The sequence below is a fragment of the Bombina bombina genome, chromosome 3 (genome assembly GCF_027579735.1).
Source record: "Bombina bombina isolate aBomBom1 chromosome 3, aBomBom1.pri, whole genome shotgun sequence".
NCBI lineage: Eukaryota > Metazoa > Chordata > Amphibia > Anura > Bombinatoridae > Bombina > Bombina bombina.
In genome coordinates, this window is record NC_069501.1 from 1,208,929,281 (window position 1) to 1,208,949,032 (window position 19,752).

The following is a 19,752-nucleotide window of genomic DNA, read 5'->3' on the forward strand; positions in this document are numbered from 1 at the left end:
GGCAGCGGTTTCAGTTTGAATCTTCTGCTTATGTTTTTTGTTAAACTTTATTTGGGTGTGGATTATTTTCAGCAGGAATTGGCTGTCTTTATTTTATCCCTCCCTCTCTAGTGACTTTTGTGTGGAAAGATCCACATCTTGGGTAGTCATTATCCCATACGTCACTAGCTCATGGACTCTTGTTAATTACATGAAAGAAAACATAATTTATGTAAGAACTTACCTGATAAATTCATTTCTTTCATATTAACAAGAGTCCATGAGGCCCACCCTTTTTTGTGGTGGTTATGATTTTTTTGTATAAAGCACAATTATTCCAATTCCTTATTTTATATGCTTCGCACTTTTTTTCTTATCACCCCACTTCTTGGCTATTCGTTAAACTGATTTGTGGGTGTGGTGAGGGGTGTATTTATAGGCATTTTAAGGTTTGGGAAACTTTGCCCCTCCTGGTAGGAATGTATATCCCATACGTCACTAGCTCATGGACTCTTGTTAATATGAAAGAAATGAATTTATCAGGTAAGTTCTTACATAAATTATGTTTTTTCTTACCTTTAAAATTTTTTGACTTTTTCCCTGTGGGCTGTTAGGCTCGCGAGGGCTGAAAATGCTTCATTTTATTGCGTCATTCTTGGCGCAGACTTTTTTGGCGCAAAAAATCTTTTCTGTTTCCGGCGTCATACGTGTCGCCGGAAGTTGCGTCATTTTTTACGTTCTTTTGCGCCAAAAATGTCGGCGTTCCGGATGTGGCGTCATATTTGGCGCCAAAAAGCATTTAGGCGCCAAATAATGTGGGCGTCTTATTTGGCGCCAAAAAATATGGGCGTCGCTTTTGTCTCCACATTATTTAAGTTCATTTTTTCTTTGCTTCTGGTTGCTAGAAGCTTGTTCATTGGCATTTTTTTCCCATTCCTGAAACTGTCATTTAAGGAATTTGATCTATTTTGCTTTATATGTTGTTTTTTCTCTTACATATTGCAAGATGTCTCACGTTGCATCCGAGTCAGAAGATACTTCAGGAAAATCGCTGCCTAGTGCTGGAACTACCAAAGCTAAGTGTATCTGCTGTAAACATTTGGTAGTTATTCCTCCAGCTGTTGTTTGTATTACATGTCATGACAAACTTATTAATGCAGATAAAATTTCCTTTAGTACTGTTACATTACCTGTTGCTGTTCCGTCAACATCTATGGCCAGTCATACCTTAAGCAGAAAAGTCTGCCAACTGTTTCCCCCAACTGAAGTTACTTCATCTCAACAGTCCTGTGTGGAAACAGCAATCGATTTTAGTAACTTCTGCTAAAATCATCTTCCTCTTACAAACAGAAATCTTCATCTTTTTTCTGTTTCAGAGTAAATAGTACATACCAGCACTATTTTAAAATAACAAACACTTGATTGAAGAATAAAAACTACATTTAAACACCAAAAAACTCTTAACCATCTCCGTGGAGATGTTGCCTGTGCAACGGCAAAGAGAATGACTGGGGTGGGCGGAGCCTAGGAGGGATCATGTGACCAGCTTTGCTGGGACTCTTTGCCATTTCCTGTTGGGGAAGAGAATATCCCACAAGTAAGGATGACGCCGTGGACCGGACACACCGTTGGAGAAAGTAATTTATCAGGTAAGCATAAATTCTGTTTTTCAGAGTGTTCCTGATAACATAAGAGATTTTATTTTTTAAATCCATTAAGAAGGCTATGTCTGTTATTTCTCCTTCTAGTATACATAAAAGTCTTTTAAAACTTCTCTTTTTTCAGATGAATTTTTAAATGAACATCATCATTCTGATACTGATAATGGTTCTTCTGGTTCAGAGGTTTCTGTCTCAGAGGTTGATGCTGATAAATCTTTGTATTTGTTCAAGATGGAATTTATTCATTCTTTATTTAAAGAAGTATTAATTGCATTAGAAATAGAGGATTCTGGTCCTCTTGATACTAAATCTAAACGTTTAAATAAGGTTTTTAATTCTCCTGTAGTTATTCCAGAAGTGTTTAATCTCCCTGATGCTATTTCTGAAGTAATTTCCAGGGAATGGAATAATTTGGGTAATTCATTTACTCCTTCTAAACGTTTAAGCAATTATATCCTGTGCCATCTGACAGATTAGAGTTTTGGGACAAAATCCCTAAGGTTAATAGGGCTGTCTCTACTCCTGCTAAACGTACTACTATTCCTACGGCAGATAGTACTTCATTTAAGGATCCTTTAGATAGGAAAATTGAATCCTTTCTAAGAAAAGCTTACTTATGTTCAGGTAATCTTCTTAGACCTGCTATATTTTTAGCTGATGTTGCTGCAGCTTCAACTTTTTGGTTAGAAGCTTTAGCGCAACAAGTAACAGATCATAATTTTATAGCATTATTATTATTCTATAACATGCTAATAATTTTATTTGTGATACCATCTTTTGATGTCAGGTATATATCTCTAGCTATTTTAGCTAGAAAAGCTTTATGGCTTAAAACTTGGAATGCTGATATGTCTTCTAAGTCAACTTTGCTTTCCCTTTCCAGGGTAATGAATTATTCGGTTCTCAGTTGGATTCTATTATCTCAACTGTTACTGGAGGGAAGGGAACTTTTTTACCAAAGGATAAAAAATCTAAGGTAAATTTAGGTCTAATAATCGTTTTTTCCTTTCCTCACAACAAGGAACAAAAGCCTGATCCTTCATCCTCAGGAGCGGTATCAGTTTGGGAACCATTTCCAGTTTGGAATATATCCAAGCCTTATAGAAACCTAAAGCCAGCTCCTAAGTACCCATGAAGGTGCGGCCCTCATTCCAGCTCAGCTGGTATGGGGCAGATTACATTTTCTTCAAAGAAATTTGGATCAATTCCGTTCACAATCTCTGGTTTCAGAACATTGTTTCAGAAAGGTACAGAATTGGCTTCAAGTTAAGGCCTCCTGCAAAGAGATTTTTTTCTTTCCCGTGTCCCAGTAAACACAGCAAAGGCTCAGCATTTCTGAAATGTGTTTCAGATCTAGAGTTGGCTGGAGTAATTATGCCAGTTCCAGTTCTGGAACAGGGGCTGGGGTTTTATTCTATCTCTTCATTGTACCAAAGAAGGTCAATTCCTTCAGACCAGTTCCGGATCTATCAATATTGAATCGTTATGTAAGGATACCAACATTCAAGATGGTAACTGTAGGACTATCCTGCCTTTTGTTTAGCAAGGGCATTATATGTCTATAATAGATTTATAGGATGCATATCTGCATATTCCGATTCATCCAGATCACTTTTAGTTTCTGAGATTCTCTTTTTAGACAAGCATTACCAGTTTTGTGGCTCTACCATTTGGCCTAGCATCAGCTCCAAGAATTTTTTCAAAGGTTCTCGGTGCCCTTCTGTCTGTAATCAGAGAACAGGGTTTTGGTATTTCCTTATTTGGACGATATCTTGGTACTTGCTCAGTCTTCACATTTTCGCAGAATCTCATACGAATCGACTTGTGTTGTTTCTTCAAGATCATGGTTGGAGGATCAATTTACCAATCAGTTCATTGATTCCTCAGACAAGGGTAACCTTTTTTAGGTTTCCAGATAGATTCAGTGTCTATGACTCTGTCCTTTTCAGACAAGAGAAGTTTAACATTGATATCAGCTTGTCGAAACCTTCAGTCACAATCATTCCCTTTGGTAGCCTTTTGCATGGAAATTTTAGGTCTTAGGACTGCCGCATCGGATGTGATCTCCTTTGCTCGTTTTCACATGCGACCTCTTCAGCTCTGTATGCTGAACCAATGGTGCAGGGATTACACAAAGATATCTCAATTAATATCTTTAAAACCGATTATACGACACTCTCTGACATGGTGGACAGATCACCATCGTTTAGTTCAGGGGGCTTCTTTGTTCTTCCGACCTGGACTATAATCTCAACAGATGCAAGTCTTACAGGTTAGGGAGCTGTACGGGGGTCTCTGACGGCACAAGGGGTTTGGGAATCTCAGGAGGTGAGATTACCGATCAATATTTTGGAACTCCGTGCAATTTTCAGAGCTCTTCAGTCTTGGCCTCTTCTGAAGAGAGAGTTGTTCATTTATTTTCAGATAGACAATGTCACAACTGTGGCATACATCAATCATCAAGGAGGGACTCACAGTCCTCTGGATGAAAGAAGTATCTCGAATTTTGGTTTGGGCGGAATCCAGCTCCTGTCTAATCTCTGCGGTTCATATTCCAGGTATAGACAATTGGGAAGCGGATTATCTCAGTCGCCAAACGTTGCATCCGGGCGAATGGTCTCTTCACCCAGAGGTATTTCTTCAGATTGTTCAAATGTGGGAACTCCCAGAAATAGATCTGATGGCTTCTCATCTAAACAAGAAACTTCCCTGGTATCTGTCCAGATCCCGGGATCCTCGGGCGGAGGCAGTGGATGCATTATCACTTCCTTACAAGTATCATCCTGCCTATATCTTCCGCCTCTAGTTCTTCTTCCAAGAGTATTCTCCAAGATTCTATAGGAATGCTCGTTTGTCCTGCTGGTAGCTCCAGCATGGCCTCACAGGTTTTGGTATGCGGATCTTGTCCGGATGGCCTCTTGCCAGCTGTGGACTCTTCCGTTAAGACCAGACTTTCTGTCGCAAGGTCCTTTTTTCCATCAGGATCTCAAATCCTTAAATATTAAGGTATGGAGTTTGAACGCTTGATTCTTGGTCAAAGAGGTTTCTCTGACTCTGTGATTGATACTATGTGACAGGCTCGTAAATCTGTATCTAGAGAGATATATTATAGAGTCTGGAAGACTTATATTTCTTAGTGTCTTTTTCATCTTTTCTTGGCATTCTTTTTGAATACCGAAAATTTTACAGTTTCTTCAGGATGGTTTAGATAAAGGTTTGTCCGCAAGTTCCTTGAAAAGACAAATCTCTGCTCTTTCTGTTCTTTTTCACAGAAGGATTGCTAATCTTCCTGATATTCATTGTTTTGTACAAGCTTTGGTTTGTATAAAACCTGTCATTAAGTCAATTTCTCCTCCTTGGAGTTTGAATTTGGTTCTGGGGGCTCTTCAAGCTCCTCCTTTTGAACCCATGCATTCTTTGGTCGTTATATTACTTTCTTGGAAAGTTTTGTTTCTTTTGGCCATCTCTTCTGCTAGAAGAGTCTCTGAATTATCTGCTCTTTCTTGTGAGTCTCCTTTTCTGATTTTGCATCAGGATAAGGCGGTGCTGCGAACTTCTTTTGAATTCTTTACCTAAGGTTGTGAATTCTAACAACATTAGTAGAGAAATTGTGGTTCCTTCATTATGTCCTAATCCTATGAATTCTAAGGAGAAATCATTGCATTCTTTGGATGCTGTTAGAGCTTTGTAATATTATGTTGAAGCTTCTAAGTCTTTCCGAAAGACTTCTAGTCTATTTGTCATCTTTTCCGGTTCTAGAAAAGGCCTGAAAGCTTCTGCCATTTCTTTGGCATCTTGGTTGAAATCTTTATTTCATCATGCCTATGTCGAGTCGGGTAAAATTCCGCCTCGAAGGATTACAGCTCATTCTACTAGGTCAGTTTCTACTTCCTGGGCGTTTAGGAATGAAGCTTCGGTTGATCAGATTTGCAAAGCAGCAACTTGGTCCTCTTTGCATACTTTTACTAAATTCTACCATTTTGATGTGTTTTCTTCTTCTGAAGCAGTTTTTGGTAGAAAAGTACTTCAGGCAGTGGTTTCAGTTTGAATCTTCTGCTTATGTTTTTCATTAAACTTTATTCTGGGTGTGGATTATTTTCAGCAGGAATTGGCTGTCTTTATTTTATCCCTCCCTCTCTAGTGACTCTTGCGTGGAAAGATCCACATCTTGGGTAGTCATTATCCCATACGTCACTAGCTCATGGACTCTTGCTAATTACATGAAAGAAAACATAATTTATGTAAGAACTTACCTGATAAATTCATTTCTTTCATATTAGCAAGAGTCCATGAGGCCCACCCTTTTTTGTGGTGGTTATGATTTTTTTGTATAAAGCACAATTATTCCAATTCCTTATTTTATATGCTTTCGCACTTTTTTCTTATCACCCCACTTCTTGGCTATTCGTTAAACTGAATTGTGGGTGTGGTGAGGGGTGTATTTATAGGCATTTTAAGGTTTGGGAAACTTTGCCCCTCCTGGTAGGAATGTATATCCCATACGTCACTAGCTCATGGACTCTTGCTAATATGAAAGAAATGAATTTATCAGGTAAGTTCTTACATAAATTATGTTTTATAATATTGATGAATTAACGCATCTTTTATTAACTGTATTTATTGTATTATTTTAAAGATTGTATTAATTGTATATATATCTTGTTGGGATCAAATTATATATCCGCTAAATATATATTTTCTGGTTTACATACACAGTAACTGGGACCTGTAGAATATTCATTTGTATAGTGTTTACATGAATTCTGTTCTGTTCAGTTTGGGATTATGATATAATACATAGGGATATAATTTCTATGTCCAATATTTATATCAGGTTGTATACATGATCTTTTTGATTAAGCGCCATCTCCAACTCTTCTATTTGTGTGTATATATATACTGTATAGCATTTAATTATGAGGAACTATTCGCATATGTACAAGCCCCAAACGGAACATGCTGTGATCTGAGATGTCATTTCAGAAAATGCAGCATGCCTGCAGAAAGAATGGGACACATGCAGGAACTTAAACTTTGCATCGCTGCTCCAAACTACAGCAGCCTTGTGGCAAGTTAAATGGTGGCTGTAGCTTTATGTGACGCTTCCTGGTCCACCCCCCTGAGGTAGGGATCAGTGCTGCTGCTGTGCTGGGCTAGAGCATTTGTGTGACTGACATGACATGTTAAGGAAACCATTTTGGACTGACTTATTGGGGGGGGTGTTTGCTAAAAAATTGCAGCCTCATGCGATTAAGATATTGCATAGCCCTATTTCTCTTACGTGGTGTATCCAGTCCACTGATTCATCCTTACTTGTGGGATATTCTCAATCCCTACAGGAAGTGGCAAAGAGAGCACACAGCAGAGCTGTCCATATAGCTCCCCTCAGGCTCCGCCCCCCCAGTCATTCTCTTTGCCGCTCTAACAAGTAGCATCTCCTCGGGAGGGTAAAGAGTATGTGGTGTTAGATTTGTAGTTTTTATTTCTTCAATCAAGAGTTTGTTATTTTAAAATAGTGCCGGTTTGTACTATTTACTCTGAGGCAGAAAGTGATGAAGATTTCTGCTGAGAGGAAAAACATAATTTATGTAAGAACTTACCTGATAAATTCATTTCTTTCATATTAGCAAGAGTCCATGAGCTAGTGACGTATGGGATATACATTCCTACCAGGAGGGGCAAAGTTTCCCAAACCTCAAAATGCCTATAAATACACCCCTCACCACACCCACAATTCAGTTTAACGAATAGCCAAGAAGTGGGGTGATAAGAAAAAAAGTGCGAAAGCATATAAAATAAGGAATTGAAATAATTGTGCTTTATACAAAAAAATCATAACCACCACAAAAAAGGGCGGGCCTCATGGACTCTTGCTAATATGAAAGAAATGAATTTATCAGGTAAGTTCTTACATAAATTATGTTTTCTTTCATGTAATTAGCAAGAGTCCATGAGCTAGTGACGTATGGGATAATGATTACCCAAGATGTGGATCTTTCCACACAAGAGTCACTAGAGAGGGAGGGATAAAATAAAGACAGCCAATTCCTGCTGAAAATAATCCACACCCAAAATAAAGTTTAATGAAAAACATAAGCAGAAGATTCAAACTGAAACCGCTGCCTGAAGTACTTTTCTACCAAAAACTGCTTCAGAAGAAGAAAATACATCAAAATGGTAGAATTTAGTAAAAGTATGCAAAGAGGACCAAGTTGCTGCTTTGCAAATCTGATCAACCGAAGCTTCATTCCTAAACGCCCAGGAAGTAGAAACTGACCTAGTAGAATGAGCTGTAATCCTCTGAGGCGGAGTTTTACCCGACTCAACATAGGCAAGATGAATTAAAGATTTCAACCAAGATGCCAAAGAAATGGCAGAAGCTTTCTGGCCTTTTCTAGAACCGGAAAAGATGACAAATAGACTAGAAGTCTTTCGAAAAGATTTAGTAGCTTCAACATAATATTTCAAAGCTCTAACAACATCCAAAGAATGCAACGATTTCTCCTTAGAATTCTTAGGATTAGGACATAATGAAGGAACCACAATTTCTCTACTAATGTTGGAATTCACAACTTTAGGTAAAAATTCAAAAGAAGTTCGCAACACCGCCTTATCCTGATGAAAAATCAGAAAAGGAGACTCACAAGAAAGAGCAGATAATTCAGAAACTCTTCTGGCAGAAGAGATGGCCAAAAGGAACAAAACTTTCCAAGAAAGTAATTTAATGTCCAATGAATGCATAGGTTCAAATGGAGGAGCTTGAAGAGCCCCCAGAACCAAATTCAAACTCCAAGGAGGAGAAATTGACTTAATGACAGGTTTTATACGAACCAGAGCTTGTACAAAACAATGAATATCAGGAAGAATAGCAATCTTTCTGTGAAAAAGAACAGAAAGAGCAGAGATTTGTCCTTTCAAGGAACTTGCGGACAAACCCTTATCTAAACCATCCTGAAGAAACTGTAATATTCTCGGTATTCTAAAAGAATGTCAGGGTATTCACTATTACAATCCTGTCCCTTTAATTCTGAATCCTCTTTTCCTATTTAAGGCCCCTCCTCTCTATGCTCCTCGCTTGGTAATTTGAATCAGTTACTTTATGTGACTCCTCTCTGAAGACACCTAGCCCTTTCCTCAATCTGTGGGGATTTCTTACTTGTTGCTTTGAAACTTTGCAGCCTACATTAATCCTTCATTGCTGTGTGCCGGTGTGCCTATTCTATTACTTGCAGTTTCTTAGGAACCAAAGGAGCTGCTTTCAATTCCCTAACTGTTACACCGGGTGGCTGTGACGTCACACCCGGCATCTCAGCGTGTCTGCAGTGCGTGTACCGCGCTGTGTCCTTTCTACAAACAAGCATTCAGGATACCGTAAGGTTTTCATCTGGCTCTGACTTAGCCTTCCAAATAACCATCAGGAATTGGTCTGTATATTTTATTACTCTATTTGGATATCATTTTGTCTCTCAAGTAAGCAAACTACTTAAGCACTGTATTCAATGACTGTTACTATCACTAAAATGCAGGATTAACTTCAACTGCCTGTTACATTGCCTACTCTGTTTGAACTGCTGCTTGATTAACATCATTTGCTGTGACCACCTTGAACCTAACTAAGTGACTTATCGTTTGTTACTATCCTATCATTGCATAATCTATATTTGATAACATAATCCAAAATATCATTCTAACTACATATGATATTCCCTGAAGTGCTGAATTCCTAACAAATACATTTTGGCCTAATTACAACATCTCTTTGAACTACATCTGTTTGTATTACATTCCATTTCACTTCCTGTCTTCTTTGTATATGTGTCAGCTATATCATTTAATCACTAAGTAATTAGTTGATTAACTACCTACTCTATCTATAGATACTCCTCCTATCTGTTGAAATACAGGCATCCTGTAACCTGGTTGCGTGACAGCTCCGTTTTCACTCTGTACCCTGCAGTAGTGACCCTCAGTTCAATGAGCAAAACCGGATTCCTGTAAGTTAAATCTGTGTGAATCCAAGGTTTGGTGTGAGGCTGAGTGGTCCTACTATAGCGGATACTAGGTACCTAAACTTATTTACCACCTGTTCTACCACATATCTTTACAGAACATAACATATTACCAAGCCTAAAAAATAAAAGTGCCTCTATCCACTATCATGGAGTTGAATGAGCTTTCCAATAGAGTGGGTTCTCTAGCACAAAGTATGGATAGTATGTTACAGGGTTTAAGAGAGATACAAATTGAGAACCAGAATATTAGAAAATTTATTAATGAGCATATGACAACTAAACCTTCTACTTCTGAGTTTACACCGGAGCCTGTTGTAAGTCCGCCAGAGAAATTCTCTGGGGACAGGTCCATGTTCAGAGACTTTAGAAATTCTTGCACTCTTATGTTCACTTTAAAACCTAGGTCTTATCCTACTGACAGAATTAAAGTTTTGACTGTGATTTCTTTTTTGCGTGGAGAAGCTAAATCTTGGGCCAACACTTTCTATGAGACTGATGATCCCATATTAAATTCTCTTGATTCTTTCTTTTCTGCGATGTCCCTTTTATATGAGGATCATAACAAGCAGAATACTGCTGAAACAGCTTTGAGATCCTTACGCCAAGGGAAAAGGATGGTAGAGGAATACATAACAGACTTTAAAAGATGGGCTCCTGACACTTTATGGAACAACCCAGCTCTGAAAAATCAATTTCGCATGGGCCTCAGTGACTCATTAAAAGATGAACTTGCTAGAGGTACCATTCCAGATGTTCTTGAGGATCTCATGACTTTATGTATTGGTATTGACCGGAGACTCAGGGAAAGGAAATATGAAAAATCCATAACTGACATCACTCCTAAGAAATACACTCCCTATCATATAAATCTTCTTGATAAAGGCAGCTAACACTGCCGAAACGCGTAGATTTGCTTACTCCTGTCAATTCAGAATTTTATTACTGGTAGTGTTACACTCCACAGGTTCATCCCTATCTCTATGATTAATATAGAGGGAGGACATATGAGTAATTCCTGTGTGTAACCAATTATATACTAAGGCTATTGAACTGCTAAATTGTTTTACTGGCACAAAAACAGGTTCATTTCTATCTCCTTGAATCAACACTGAGATCGATGTATGAATAATTCCTGTGTGCCCCCTTGTTTCTTCCTTTGCTCCCATCATAGCCCTAATATACACTAAAAACCAAGTGCTTAGGAGCTTCTTCGGATAAGGACAAGTTTCACATTTCAGAACGGACATAAAACCAAACGGATCAACACTCCATAGGATTCAGAGCTGCTGATAAAACAAACCGTTTTTTTCAAATTTGGACAGATTCTTTGGACATTGGACACTTGCAAGTATTGATACTAACCATCACATAAACAAGTATACTTTGTTACAATTAAGAATTGGATACAAATTTCAAACTTGTTGTGTTTAAGCATATCACAGAGATTGGAGGAATACAATAGTCAGGTGACGTGACGTCACACCTCCCGATCCATCACTCACAGTTACTTCTAACGGCTGAACAGATCAGACGCCTCCACTGAATACTGTGACCAAATATTCCATTGCTTAAAAATAATACTGGTAACATTTAGCCGAGCCAATTTCACTGTGCTAAGAGTCATTTACCTTTATCAAGTTTATTCATATTCGTATATATTTTTAAGAAACACTCAGGGAACCTTTTAGAAATTTTATATCGGCTGTATTTTTCTGTTTTTAATATGATTAATATGTTTGATTGTTACTGATGCCGGCATCTTATGTAATTGAGTATATGCTAACATATTCTGTATGCATTAACTAGTTATCTACTTAAATCACTATAAAAATTTTCTTTTATTATCATTAGTTCCTCTTGTTATTTCATTTTTTTTTAATAATCTGGTTGGCTCTACTTAGCTGGAGCGCTTATCCCACACCACTCTCACCTCTTTATTATAAATCTTCCTACCCATGCTACCAAGAATGTTGATGAACCCATGGATGTTGCTGTGATTAGAGGCCCTCTAAAGCCTGAAGAGAAAGCCAGACGCAAACTGCTTAATTTGTGCCTCTATTGTGCCGAAAAGGATCATGCCGTAAGGGATTGCCCATCTCTCCTTCGTCAAAAGAAGGGTAAGAGAGTGAGATTTAAGCACAATGTTAATATGGTTAATAATAATTTGCTTCATTTATCAATCCCTCTCTCGTTGCAGTGGGATCAGCAGAAGATAGACGTACAGGCCGTAATTGACTCTGGAGCATCTGGGAATTTCATAGATTTAGTTTTTGTTGATAAGCACAAAATACCACTAATAAAGAAGAGTGTTGCACTAGCCATCCGTTTGGTTGATGGATCATTTTTTAGTTCTGGTCCTATTTCACACCATACAGTTCCACTTAAGGTTACTTCAGACTCAGGGCATACTGAGTTAATATCTTTTGATGTTTTACCAAGTTCTGTCTACCCTATGATACTCGGTATTCAGTGGTTGTCTATGCATAACCCCACTATTTCTTGGACAGACTCTACTGTAGTTTTTGATTCTCAGTACTGCAAGCAATTCTGCACTGATTCTCATACACTTTGTCATGTTAATGTAGAGACATTACCAGATTGCTACAAAGAATATGCTGATGTTTTTGATAAGGTTGAGGCAGCCACACTTCCACCACATAGGAAGTATGACTGCCCTATTGATCTCATTCCTAACTGCACCATTCCATATGGTCATATATATCCTTTGTCCCAACCTGAACTAGCACACCTTAAGGAATATCTAGACGAAAACTTGAAAAAAGGGTTTATACGTCCATCCACTTCCTCTGCAGGTGCTGCTATGTTTTTTGTGAAAAATAAAGATGGCAGTTTACGCCCCATTATAGATTACAGACAACTGAATAAATGTACTAAGAAAAACAGATATCCCCCTGCCTCTCATTCCTGAACTAATTGAGCGCCTTCAGGGTGCCACCATCTACACCAAGCTCGATCTTAGGGGTGCATACAATTTAATCAGGATGAGAGCAGGGGATGAGTGGTTAACGGCTTTCCGTACACGATACGGACTTTACGAATACACAGTAATGCCGTTTGGGCTTTGCAACGCCCCAGCCACTTTCCAGTGCTTCATAAATGATGTTTTTCACGACCTTCTGGATGTATGTATTGTTATCTATCTAGATGACATTCTTGTCTATTCAGACACTTTTGAAAATCATTTAAAACATGTAAAATTAGTTCTATCTCGTTTAAGACAACATCATCTCTACGCTAAACTAGAGAAATGTATATTTAATACTAACTCTATTTCATTTCTGGGTTACTGTATCTCTCCTACTGGGATTACTATGGAGACCAGTAAAGTAGAAGCTATACTCAAATGGCCAGTACCCTCTTGTAAAAAAGATGTCCAGAGGTTTCTTGGTTTTGCGAATTTTTATAGAAAATTCATTAAAGATTTCTCACGTATTGTTAAACCATTAACAACTTTAACTAAGAAACATATCAGGTTTTCATGGGATAGTAAAGCTCAGGACTCTTTCACTACCCTCAAGAATAAATTTACTTCAGCCCCTATTTTGCAATTCCCAGATCCCAGTTGTCATTTTACGCTTGAGGTTGATGCTTCTGAATTTGCAATAGGGGCTGTTCTATCCCAGAGGGCCTCTCAAGAAAAGCCATTACATCCTGTTGCATTCTACTCTCGTGTCATGAGCTCAGCTGAGATAAACTATGGTATTGGTGATAAGGAATTGCTTGCCATCAAATCCGCATTGGAATTCTGGAGGCATATCTTGGAAGGTACAAAATTTCCAATTACTATTTACACAGACCATCGTAATTTAGAGTATTTAAAGTCAAACAAGACCCTGACTTCTCGTCAAGTCCGCTGGAGCCTTTTCTTTTCACGTTTTGATTATGTGATCACCTATCGTCCAGGTTCTAAGAATCTTAAGGCAGATACCCTCTCTCGTATACCTCCTAAGCCACAAGATCATTTGACACCTGCCTCAGTGATACCTGCGGACAGAATCATTTGTTTAACAAACGATTTCTTGGAGACCCTAAAGCTGCAACAGAAGGAGGATTCATTAATAACACACCTCAATTTAAATAAACATTCTGATGAACTGTTCTATCATCATGATCAGCTATATGTACCCAAGGATCTCAGGAATCAACTTTTAGCAGCAGCTCATGATTCCTCTTTAGCAGGTCATCCTGGCGTACATAGGACTCTTCATATCCTCTCAAGGAATTATTGGTGGCCCAAAATGTCTGATACAATCAAGCAATACATCAAAACATGTTTTCTTTGCACTACTAAAAAACATCAACATACACGTCCCTACGGATACCTTCTATCTCTTCCAGTACCTGAAAGACCTTGGGCAGATATTGCCATGGACTTTATTGTCGATCTGCCACCTTCTGCTAACTTCAACACTATCATGGTCATTGTTGATCTTTTTTCTAAAATGGCCCATTTCCTGCCACATAGAGGTCTACCCACAGCTCAAGAAACAGCTACTCTTTTCATAGATCATATTGTCAAATTACATGGTCTACCAAATTCCATTACTAGTGACAGAGGTTCTCAGTTTACCTCTAGATTTTGGGAACATCTTTGTAAATCCCTCAACATCTCTAGGAGGTTAAGTACAGCTTTTCATCCACAAACCAATGGGCAGACTGAGAGAACAAATCAAGCCCTGGAACAGTATCTCCGTTGTTACTGTTCTCTAGAACAAGATAACTGGCATTCTCTCCTTTCCACTGCTGAATTTGCTCATAATAACATGCTCAACTCCTCCACTAAAATGTCTCCATTTTTCCTTAACTACGGTTTTCATCCTTCTTATGACATTCAGACTCCAAAAAATTCTCCTATACCCGTTGTTAATGATAAAATCAATACCTTAGTGAAAGGTTTCGCCACTGTTAAACAACTACTACTCGATGCTCAAAAAGCTCAAAAACATTACTACGATCTACGACGTTCTAAACCTCCTGAATATAAGGTGGGAGATAAAGTTTGGTTAAGCACGAAGAATATAAGATTACAAGTTCCTTCCAAAAAGCTCGCTTCACTTTATTTGGGTCCCTTTGAAATTAAGAATGTTGTTAATGTGAATGCAGTCACTCTTCAATTACCTTCTTCCATGAGAATTCATCCAACATTTCATGTCTCACTCCTTAAACCCTATGCTTCTATCAGGGCTACATCTTCGATGGATACTTCTTTAACTCATGTGACAGATGAGAAGGAGTACGAGATTGATTCTATTCAAGATTCTCGATACTTTCGAAACCACCTTCAGTATTTGGTCAGTTGGAAGGGTTATGGACCTGAAGAAGACTCTTGGGAGCCTGCTACTAATGTTATGGCTCCACGCTTGGTTTCCTTGTTCCATAGGAGGAATCCTCACCGTCCAGGTCCTTGATCCGCTGAGCGGCTCCTTGAGGGGGGTGTCCTGTCAGGGTATTCACTATTACAATCCTGTCCCTTTAATTCTGAATCCTCTTTTCCTATTTAAGGCCCCTCCTCTCTATGCTCCTCGCTTGGTAATTTGAATCAGTTACTTTATGTGACTCCTCTCTGAAGACACCTAGCCCTTTCCTCAATCTGTGGGGATTTCTTACTTGTTGCTTTGAAACTTTGCAGCCTACATTAATCCTTCATTGCTGTGTGCCGGTGTGCCTATTCTATTACTTGCAGTTTCTTAGGAACCAAAGGAGCTGCTTTCAATTCCCTAACTGTTACACCGGGTGGCTGTGACGTTACACCCGGCATCTCAGCGTGTCTGCAGCGCGTGTACCGCGCTGTGTCCTTTCTACAAACAAGCATTCAGGATACCGTAAGGTTTTCATCTGGCTCTGACTTAGCCTTCCAAATAACCATCAGGAATTGGTCTGTATATTTTATTACTCTATTTGGATATCATTTTGTCTCTCAAGTAAGCAAACTACTTAAGCACTGTATTCAATGACTGTTACTATCACTAAAATGCAGGATTAACTTCAACTGCCTGTTACATTGCCTACTCTGTTTGAACTGCTGCTTGATTAACATCATTTGCTGTGACCACCTTGAACCTAACTAAGTGACTTATCGTTTGTTACTATCCTATCATTGCATAATCTATATTTGATAACATAATCCAAAATATCATTCTAACTACATATGATATTCCCTGAAGTGCTGAATTCCTAACAAATACATTTTGGCCTAATTACAACATCTCTTTGAACTACATCTGTTTGTATTACATTCCATTTCACTTCCTGTCTTCTTTGTATATGTGTCAGCTATATCATTTAATCACTAAGTAATTAGTTGATTAACTACCTACTCTATCTATAGATACTCCTCCTATCTGTTGAAATACAGGCATCCTGTAACCTGGTTGCGTGACAGCTCCGTTTTCACTCTGTACCCTGCAGTAGTGACCCTCAGTTCAATGAGCAAAACCGGATTCCTGTAAGTTAAATCTGTGTGAATCCAAGGTTTGGTGTGAGGCTGAGTGGTCCTACTATAGCGGATACTAGGTACCTAAACTTATTTACCACCTGTTCTACCACATATCTTTACAGAACATAACAAAGAATGCCAAGAAAAATGATGAGAAAGACACCAAGAAATATAAGTCTTCCAGACTCTATAATATATCTCTCTAGATACAGATTTACGAGCCTGTAACATAGTATTAATCACAGAGTCAGAGAAACCTCTTTGACCAAGAATCAAGCGTTCAATCTCCATACCTTTTAAATTTAAGGATTTCAGATCCTGATGGAAAAAAGGACCTTGTGACAGAAGGTCTGGTCTTAACGGAAGAGTCCACGGTTGGCAAGAGGTCATCCGGACAAGATCCGCATACCAAAACCTGTGAGGCCATGCCGGAGCTACCAGCAGAACAAACGAGCATTCTTTCAGAATCTTGGAGATTACTCTTGGAAGAAGAACTTGAGGCGGAAAGATATAGGCAGGATGATACTTCCAAGGAAGTGATAATGCATCCACTGCCTCCGCCTGAGGATCCCGGGATCTGGACAGATACCTGGGAAGTTTCTTGTTTAGATGGGACGCCATCAGATCTATTTCTGGAAGTTCCCACATTTGAACAATCTGAAGAAATACCTCTGGGTGAAGAGACCATTCGCCCGGATGCAACGTTTGGCGACTGAGATAATCCGCTTCCCAATTGTCTATACCTGGGATATGAACCGCAGAGATTAGACAGGAGCTGGATTCCGCCCAAACCAAAATTCGAGATACTTCTTTCATAGCCAGAGGACTGTGAGTCCCTCCTTGATGATTGATGTATGCCACAGTTGTGACATTGTCTGTCTGAAAACAAATGAACGATTCTCTCTTCAGAAGAGGCCAAAATTGAAGAGCTCTGAAAATTGCACGGAGTTCCAAAATATTGATCGGTAATCTCACCTCCTGAGATTCCCAAACTCCTTGTGCCGTCAGAGATCCCCACACAGCTCCCCAACCTGTGAGACTTGCATCTGTTGAAATTACAGTCCAGGTCGGAAGCACAAAAGAAGCCCCCTGAATTAAACGATGGTGATCTGTCCACCATGTTAGAGAGTGTCGAACAATCGGTTTTAAAGATATTAATTGAGATATCTTTGTGTAATCCTTGCACCATTGATTCAGCATACAGAGCTGAAGAGGTCGCATGTGAAAACGAGCAAAGGGGATCGCGTCCGATGCAGCAGTCATAAGACCTAGAATTTCCATGCATAAGGCTACCGAAGGGAATGATTGTGACTGAAGGTTTCGACAAGCTGCAATCAATTTTAGACGTCTCTTGTCTGTTAAAGACAGAGTCATGGACACTGAATCCATCTGGAAACCCAGAAAGGTTACCCTTGTCTGAGGAATCAATGAACTTTTTGGTAAATTGATCCTCCAACCATGATCTTGAAGAAACAACACAAGTCGATTCGTATGAGATTCTGCTAAATGTAAAGACTGAGCAAGTACCAAGATATCGTCCAAATAAGGAAATACCACAATACCCTGTTCTCTGATTACAGACAGAAGGGCACCGAGAACCTTTGTAAAAATTCTTGGAGCTGTAGCTAGGCCAAACGGCAGAGCCACAAACTGGTAATGCTTGTCCAGAAAAGAGAATCTCAGGAACTGATAATGATCTGGATGAATCGGAATATGCAGATATGCATCCTGTAAATCTATTGTGGACATATAATTCCCTTGCTGAACAAAAGGCAAGATAGTCCTTACAGTTACCATCTTGAACGTTGGTATCCTTACATAACGATTCAATATTTTTAGATCCAGAACTGGTCTGAAGGAATTCTCCTTCTTTGGTACAATGAAGAGATTTTAATAAAACCTCATCCCCTGTTCCGGAACTGGAACTGGCATAATTACTCCAGTCAACTCTAGATCTGAAACACAATTCAGAAATGCTTGAGCTTTTACTGGATTTACTGGGACACGGGAAAGAAAAAATCTCTTTGCAGGAGGTCTCATCTTGAAACCAATTCTGTACCCTTCTGAAACAATGTTCTGAATCCAAAGATTGTGAACAGAATTGATCCAAATTTCCTTGAAAAAACGTAACCTGCCCCCTACCAGCTGAGCTGGAATGAGGGCCGCACCTTCATGTGGACTTAGAAGCAGGCTTTGCCTTTCTAGCTGGCTTGGATTTATTCCAGACTGGAGATGGTTTCCAAACTGAAACTGCTCCTGAGGATGAAGGATCAGGCTTTTGTTCTTTGTTGAAACGAAAGGAACGAAAACAATTATTAGCCCTGTTTTTACCTTTAGATTTTTTATCCTGTGGTAAAAAAGTTCCTTTCCCACCAGTAACAGTTGAAATAATAGAATCCAACTGAGAACCAAATAATTTGTTACCCTGGAAAGAAATAGAAAGTAGAGTTGATTTAGAAGCCATATCAGCATTCCAAGTTTTAAGCCATAAAGCTCTTCTAGCTAAAATAGCTAGAGACATAAACCTGACATCAACTCTGATAATATCAAAAATGGCATCACAGATAAAATTATTAGCATGCTGAAGAAGAAGAATAATATCATGAGAATCATGATGTGTTACTTGTTGCGCTAAAGTTTCCAACCAAAAAGTTGAAGCTGCAGCAACATCAGCCAAAGATATAGCAGGTCTAAGAAGATTACCTGAACACAGATAAGCTTTTCTTAGAAAGGATTCAATTTTCCTATCTAAAGGATCCTTAAACGAAGTACCATCTGACGTAGGAATAGTAGTACGTTTAGCAAGGGTAGAAATAGCCCCATCAACTTTAGGGATTTTGTCCCAAAATTCTAATCTGTCAGACGGTACAGGATATAATTGCTTAAAACGTTTAGAAGGAGTAAATGAATTACCCAATTTATCCCATTCTTTGGAAATTACTGCAGAAATAGCATTAGGAACAGGAAAAACTTCTGGAATAACCACAGGAGCTTTAAATACCTTATCCAAACGTTTAGAATTAGTATCAAGAGGACCAGAATCCTCTATTTCTAAAGCAATTAGTACTTCCTTAAGTAAAGAACGAATAAATTCCATTTTAAATAAATATGAAGATTTATCAGCATCAACCTCTGAGACAGAATCCTCTGAACCAGAAGAGTTATCAGAATCAGAATGATGATGTTCATTTAAAAATTCATCTGTAGGGAGAGAAGTTTTAAAAGATTTTTTACGTTTACTAGAAGGAGAAATAACAGACATAGCCTTCTTTATGGATTCAGAAACAAAATCTCTTATGTTATCAGGAACATTCTGCACCTTAGATGTTGAAGGAACTGCAACAGGCAATGGTACTTTACTAAAGGAAATATTATCTGCATTAACAAGTTGGTCATGACAATCAATACAAACAACAGCCGGAGGAATAGCTACCAAAAGTTTACAGCAGATACACTTAGCTTTGGTAGATCCAGCACTAGACAGCGATTTTCCTGTAGTATCTTCTGACTCAGATGCAACGTGAGACATCTTGCAATAGGTAAGAGAATAAACAACATATAAAGCAAAATTGATCAAATTCCTTAAATGACAGTTTCAGGAATGGGAAAGAATGCCAAAGAACAAGCTTCTAGCAACCAGAAG

At 38.7% G+C, this 19,752-nt stretch overlaps 1 protein-coding gene and 1 long non-coding RNA gene across 2 annotated transcripts in view; both read left to right on the top strand.

The window, feature by feature from the left end:
• The window catches only part of CCDC90B (coiled-coil domain containing 90B), a 228,197-nt gene that overhangs the window by 113,757 nt on the left and 94,688 nt on the right, over nt 1-19,752 (top strand). The window lies entirely within an intron of this gene.
• LOC128654642 (uncharacterized) lies at nt 10,630-11,971 on the top strand. The gene is made up of 2 exons (XR_008401473.1): nt 10,630-11,769; nt 11,850-11,971. It is a non-coding gene; the product is annotated as an uncharacterized LOC128654642 (long non-coding RNA).